Consider the following 7,882-nt stretch of genomic DNA (forward strand, 5'->3'; position numbering starts at 1 on the left):
GACCTCAGCGTAGAACTAGTCTGGGACCCCTTTCATTCATTGCTCTCTGTCTCTCTCTCTTTGTGATAACTCAAAGAGAACTCTCATGGCCTTTGTTTTCGTGCTGCTTGTGATCTTTTTGCCTCCTGAGGAAGAAAGAGAAGCAAATGGGGTTTTCCAATCCTACGTTTCTCATTAAATTCTTGCCCATTGACTCTCTCTCTCGCTCTCTCTGCTTGTGTAGCTGATAGTACGGAATATTTTGAGTATTTATAGCTAAGGGAGTCGATCCACACAGCACTCTTTTGGTTTCAAATTCAGGGTCTCCTTCACCTGACAGAGAAAGAGAGAGATGGGGAGAGCTCCATGTTGTGAAAAGCAAGGGTTGAAAAAGGGTCCGTGGACGACTGAAGAAGACGAGATCCTGGTCGATTACATCAAGAAGAATGGCCATGGCAGCTGGCGCTCCCTTCCTAAACTTGCTGGTACTCTTTTAATTTCCTACTTGTTCATTCTTTCTTCTTCTCCATCATTGTTTTCTCTATTTTTTTTTTCCTCTTTTGCTTCTCCTTGGTTTTAATCTGTTTCATGGTTTTTTTTTTTACGATCTCCAGTCAATGAAAATGTTGTACTTTGTTTAGTGTTGTCACCCATGGTATTTCTCTAGTAAAACGAAGAAATATATGAAGGGGGCTTTAAAACCCCAAACTAGCACTACACAGTGAATTATGTGCAAGTTGTAAAACATAACTTTCACAAACACCGAACAAGCACTCTAGAGTGGGATTTCTATATGGATTTTCACTGTAGAGGTTTGCAAGCATCCAAGTAATACGTGGTCATGGTCTTGGACGTCAAGGTGACTAGTAATAGGGTGGTGAAGGATGCCAACCGACATATGTTGGATACAAGGGGTGCATATATTAAGTGTGTTTGCTTGTTTGAATTGAGAGTCAGGCCCTATTCTCTTCCTTATAGGGTAGGGGGCATCAACACGACTGCTTACAAAGATGCAGGAATGACCTGAAGAAGGAAGACATGCATTTGGGAAGCATAAACATTTCTTGGTTTCAATTCTGATGGATTTGGACAACCTTGTCAAGATAACCTAATTCATTCACCCAGACCCAGACGGGCCCATAGTCCAAGTAAGCTGGATCCATTTCTTTGACTCCCACACAGTTGGGCAGGTTATGTAAGGGGCTCTCAAAGTGGCTTTGGTTCTTAGGATCCTTGGTTAGCGTTCTTGTTATATTGAAAGGGTGTTTTATTAGCTTCCCAGAGAGGACCAGGATTATCTGTTCTCTTCTTCTTGCTAGAAGCAGTAACCACACAAAACCTGGTGACATTGTGGAGGAGGCTGACTCAATTCTGAACTTTTGACCTACTTGGTTAATTTTGTTTCGTTTTTTTTTCCTTTTTGTTTTTCATGATCCGGACCATCTAAAATATTCTTTCAGCAGAACCACTTGGTTCATAGGCTACTCAAGTTGCACATTTTTTCCAGATGACCAAGTTCCTCAAGGTAATGTCATAACTAGTTTTATTGTGGACTTTTTAGTTTCAAGAGTAAGAGACCTCTTGGCTGTCATTTATATATTTTCAGTTTTAATTATTACTGTTTCCAACCGACACAATTTGTGGAGATGAACTGTCAACTTGAACAAGAATGTATTGTCAAAAACTTTACTTTACTCACTGGCCTTGAATTAAAACATAATTTGGAGAATCACAGTTCAGGATATTATGTACGTTTTCATTAATAACAAAAAAATTTAAAACCATTAATTTACCTCGATGCAGTCAAAACCCTGAAGGAAAGTTTACTTTTTTCCATAAAAAAAAAAACTGAAGTAATGGGCCTCTTTGTTTAGGGTATTGATAAATTATTCTTTGTATGGGCTCCCCTAAATGCTACATTCATGGTCTTCTGCTCTAAATTCATTTCTTAGCCACTATACTGCATTGAAAAGTATTCAACTTGGCCTACCTATACCTTCCTCTTGCACAAAGCTCTGTCAGTGTTTATGAGTCCATTTGAGCGAAGGGATGGTTCTAGCTGGAGCATATGCAGTCCATGTTCCCAACATGGGAAGTGTCAGTGGCAGTCAAAGCAGTGGACCCTGTTGAAAAATATGGTATGTATACGTGGTGTATCATTGTGTGTACTACAATGTACTGTACCATACTCTCTAGTAGAAACCACCTATTTCTTAACATTTTCTTGATTTTTTGAGCATCAAACCCTGTGGATATGATCTACATGGTTTGTCTAATCAAAAACATGTTTTGGATCGTCTGATTATGTTGTTTAAGCACGAATTTTAAAAAGCATTCACACAGCCACACATATATAATTGGTACGTGTGTACCTGTGTGCATTAACCATGGACAGTCCAATCAAATGATTGGAAAGTGAAAAACCTCTATAGATGTGCTCTACATTGTTCGCTTAGTGAAAAATGAAAAAACAAAGAGATCATATTATCCCAATGTGTAAAAAGGATTTTTACAGGTGGTAAAAATCAACAGCCCATAATGTATCAAATTTTTTATTATTCAAAAGAACACGATTTTGTTCAAAAAACAAAATAAAGACATAAACCTAACCAAACAAGCAATGTTAAACAAATCTATAGAGTAAAATTTTGTGAGGGGGATCGAAGTTTTCGACTTTTGTGTGCACCATTCACAACCCTACACACACATATATATAGTCACTAGAATATGAGAACTAATGTGTGAACCACAATTTTTATGAATTTTTATTCTTTTCTCTTGAATCTAACTGTACAGATGTGATCTACATGCTTGGTTTTATAAAAACACACTCTTGAATCATCCAATTTTGATGCATAAATGAGATTTTTTTTAAGACTTTAAAATCAATGGTTCATATTCTTCATAAATATTCAAGCATTCAAAACTCATATTTTTTCATCAAAAATACACGATCCAATGGTTGATTCTTAGCAAAATTCATCATGCCAAGCACAACAACATGGTTGGATTTGCAAAAAACGTGTTGGAAATGCCCATATTTTCAGTTCTCATATTTTGGTTCTCATCTTCTAGTGATTATATATATATATATATATATATATATATATCACATGCCATTCACAATGTGATGGGATCAAGTGCAATCACATTACACAAATGCAATGTGCCACTGCACCTGATCACCATCCATTTTCTGTTGGGCCCCACTCTGACAGGCTGTACAACAGAAGATGAAGGGTGATCAGGTGCTGCAGCACATTGCATTTGTGCAATGTGATTTCACCTGATCCTGCCTCATTCACACACGCGCACACATCCATGCATATATATTGCACAAATGCAATGTGCTGCAGCACCTGATCACCCTGTATCTTCTATTGTACATCCTGTCATAGTGGGGCCAAACAGCAAATGGATGGTGATCAGGTGCTGCAGCACATTGCATTTGTGCAATGTGATTTCACCTGATCCTGCCTCATTCACACAGGCGCACACACAATCACATTGCACAAATGTGCTGCAGTACTTGATCACCCTTCATCTTCTATTGTACAGCCTGTCAGAGTGGGGCCCAACAGCAAATGAATTGTTATCAGGTGCTTAAGCACATTGCATTTGTGCAATGTGCTTTCACCTGTTCCTGCCTCACACACACACACACACACACACACACAATATATATATATATATATAATGTAGGTTCTTGAATATTAGGTGTTTGATGGGGTTTTCAGGGTTTTTTCGTTTTATTTTTAAATTTTGACCATACAGATGTGGTCTATGTACTTGGTTTTATAGGGATCAGCTCTTCAAGTGTTCGATTCTGACACATGAGTGTGTTTTTATAAGGTTCAAAAAAACAACGGTACAAAGTCTTTGTAAATTTTTGAGGCTCCAAATATCATTTTTTTTCATCAAAAACACATGATCTAGGTGTGGATTCCTCGTAAATCGACCATGCCCAACAGATTTATGTGGTCGGAACTGCGAAAAAAATATCAGAAGAGTAGAAAAACCCATCAAGCACGTATCACAAGCACCTACTTTCTCTCTCTCTCTCTCTCTCTCTCTCTCTCTCTCTATATATATATATATATATATATATATATATATATATATATATATATATATATATATATATATATATATAGGAAAAAAGGATTGTCCAACCAAAGGAAGGTCCAAAAACTACAAGCAACGACAATTGAATGGCTCCCCTTCTCTAATGCTTGAACATGTCATCGAACAAACTTCATATGTTGATTTTTTATAATTTATTTAGTAAAAAATATGCTTTACACGAAGACTTTACAACATATAGACATGTTTTTTGAAACGCAATGCATATAAAATTTTACAATACAAAGTAGAGCATAGCACCTGATCACCCTTCATCTTCTGTTGTACAGGCTGTGAGAGTGGGTCCCAGCAGCAAATGAATGGTTATCAGGTGCTGCAGTACATTGCATTTGTGCAATGTGCTTTCACTTGTTCCTGCCTCACACACACACACACACACACACACACACACACATATATATATATATAGTAGAGCATAGGTGCTTGAATATTAGGTGCTTGATGGGGTTTTCAGTTTTTTTTTCATTTTATTTTTAAATTCTGACCATACAGATGTGGTCTATGTACTTGATTTTATAGGGATCAGATCTTTAAGTGTTTGATTCCGACACATGGTGGGTTTTTATAAGGTTAAAAAAATCAACGGTCCAAAATCTTTGTAAAATTTTGAGGCTCCAAATATCATTTTTTCCATCAAAAACACATGATCCAGGTGTGGATTCCTCGTAAATAGACCATTCTCAACTCATTTATGTGGTCGGAACTGCGAAAAAAATACCAGAAGAGTAGAAAAACCCATCAAGCACGTATCACAAACACCTCATGTTCAAGCACCTATGCTCTCTCTCTCTCTCTCTCTCTCTCTCTCTCTCTCTCTCTCTCTCTCTCTCTCTCTATATATATATATATATATATATATATATATATATATATATATATATATATATATATATAAAGAGGATCGTCCAACCAAAGGTCCAAAAACTACAAGCAACGACGATCGGATGCCTTCCCTTCTTTAATGCTTGAACATGTCATCGAACAGACTTCATATATTTATTATTTATAATTTATTTAGTAAGAAATACGCTTTACCTGAAGACTTTACAACATATAGACATGTTTTTTGAAACATGAAAAATTGATCGCTCACAATGCATATAAAATTTTATAATACAAAGGATTGTGGGCTTTGTATTGTGGGCCATTGATTTTTAGTGCTTTAAAAAATGCATATAAACATTGAAAATTCATATCCAAAACATGTCACTCACTAAATAAATGATATAAATCCAATATGTAAAGTCCGATCGGTGAAATATTCGATCGTTAGAGAATGAATGCCGTCAATTATCATCGGTTGTAGATTTTGGATCTTTCTTTGGTTGGACGGTGTCTCCTATATCAGTGATATTTTGAAAATAACGCTTTAATATCGGCTATTTCAAGGTATCTGCTAATATCAAGAATATCTCATGATGTTTTCAAAATATCGAGATAATAGCATAATATTTTTTGGGGAAAACTCTTTTTTAATATTTTAAGTTTGCATTTTCTATTATTTTTTTCCTTTTATATTTTTAACTCCTTTTACAACTTGTATCTTTATATTTCGAAAGAAAAAATAATGCAAAACTTATTATTTTCTTGTTTTTTTTTGTTATTATTTGTATTTTTCAATTTTTTAAACTTTCAAGATTTTTTTGAGAAATACAAACTTTTGAAATCTCTCTAAGAAAAACCCTTGCTGAGAAATTACCTTGAACGATATAAGTGACTATGATATATATATATATATGCTACTAATAAAGGTACACAACTAATGAGCTAAAAATCATTGGTGCAAGTTATATTGACTCGATCTAACCTCATATATGTGTTCAACATGTTTTGTTTGCTAAAGTCTTCGAACGTGCTTTTCTAATGTAACATGAAATTTTGGTACAGTATGAGCCATTGATTTTTGAACCGCTTTAAAAACTTAATTACTATTCATAATCAAATGATTCAAAACAAGTTTCCTACTAAACAAACCATGTAGATCACATCCGTAGCATTTGATCTAAAAAATTTAATTTTAGTTTTTTTAAGAAAAGAGTGATTTCTACTCATTAATTCCTTAGGTTCATTAGTAACCAATATTTATCATATATATATATATATATAGAGAGAGAGAGAGAGAGAGGTAAATATTGATATTTTCTCTTTTTGGTATTTTTAGGTCTGCTTCGGTGTGGTAAGAGCTGTCGGCTAAGGTGGACCAACTATTTGAGACCTGACATTAAGAGGGGCCCTTTCACTCCTGAAGAAGAGAACACCATCATTCAATTGCATGGCATCCTTGGCAACAGGTGCTCTTCTATTAAATACTTTTGTGCATCACCCCCCCTTCGCTTTTCACCTTGAAGCTCATGTTGCCGTGGCCTCTCAGTCTCATTACCTTGACAATTTTCGGAAACAAAATTTCCAACCATGTGCTATAAGTTTTTAACTCTACTTTGGATTCTCTGTAGCCGTAACCCAACAGTAGTGCTGACCGCGTGTTTCCTTATTACTCCTTCATCCATGAAGCTGACAAAAGATTGTCTACTAAATGACAAGAAACTCGGTTCATACATTGTGGTCCCAAGGATGACTACCAATCAACCATTTACACTGTGTGATCCTTTATGATCTTGTCCTTCAAATAGCATGTTACCTACTCTCATCATGAAAGATTGATTATCATAATATAAGCATTCTTAGGTCATATAATCCGTCTCATTGTTGTTATCATCATGATTATTGTTTTCACTCTTGTCCTCGGTGATCTGCCTTTAGGTGGTCATCCATAGCCTCTCAATTACCCGGCCGAACCGACAATGAGATCAAGAACCTGTGGAACACTCACCTCAAGAAGCGGTTGATCCGAATGGGTCTTGACCCCACAACTCATGGCCCTCACTGTGGAGCTGCTACTGCATCACCCTCTCAATCCTTAGAGACCACTGCGATGCGCCACATGGCCCAATGGGAGAACGCGAGGCTGGAGGCCGAGGCAAGGCTGTCCAAAGAGTCCCTTCACTTTTCCTTGCAGACTACCACAGCTGCAATGGAGGAGACTGGACCCATTTCGGATCATTACCTTAGGATATGGAATTCTGATGTAGGCGAATCGTTCCGGAAGTTCCGCAACAGCATCAGCCATGTATCTTCTGCATCCTCATCAACCAAACATGGATCAGAAGCGACTGCCATGACCACCAGCACCAAGATTGGAGGATTGGAGAGTGCTTCGGAACATGGCATTGGTCCGGTTTTGGCAGATGATGAGTCCAAGGATGATGGCTCGTCGAGCTCAAATGAGATGGACGGATCAGCCATTTCATTCTCAGGGCTGTTGGGCACTGAATTTCTTGTGGATTTCACACAAACCATCGGGGAATCAGCTACTTTTAACGGTGGTCCACCTCACAATTGGCCATGGACAGAGTTGAGATCCGACTTCTGATCCAACTCCATTTCTCACTGTTTCGGAATCAATTTTATGGTTGTCTCTGTGCGTGTTTTCTTTTTTGTGTCTATAGTAGCAAGAAGTTGAGACAGCTCCCTTGTTTTCAAGATTGGAAGCCAACCTTGTTTTTCTTAGATGGCCATGAAGCCTCCTATTTTGTGATATATGAAGTGGCTGCATTTCCTGTCATGAAAAATGTGTGTGGGTACGTAGCTTTGCATTTATAATTTTTGTCTAGATGATGAAATTGATGAAATATGGTTGAAGGGGATGATGTAATTTAAAAAACAAAAGAGTGCCTCAAAGGATGGATTTACATTTCTTGAC

The 7,882-nt window shown here is 37.0% G+C and overlaps 1 pseudogene; it reads left to right on the top strand.

Annotated features, from left to right (window-relative positions):
• The first annotated feature begins 331 nt into the window (after nucleotides 1-331).
• Nucleotides 332-7,552, top strand: LOC149818988 (transcription factor MYB17 pseudogene; annotated as a pseudogene).
• The last annotated feature ends 330 nt before the right edge of the window (nucleotides 7,553-7,882 follow it).

The sequence above is a fragment of the Nuphar pumila genome, chromosome 13 (assembly GCF_984573655.1).
Source record: "Nuphar pumila chromosome 13, dmNupPumi1.hap1.1, whole genome shotgun sequence".
Classification (NCBI taxonomy): domain Eukaryota; kingdom Viridiplantae; phylum Streptophyta; class Magnoliopsida; order Nymphaeales; family Nymphaeaceae; genus Nuphar; species Nuphar pumila.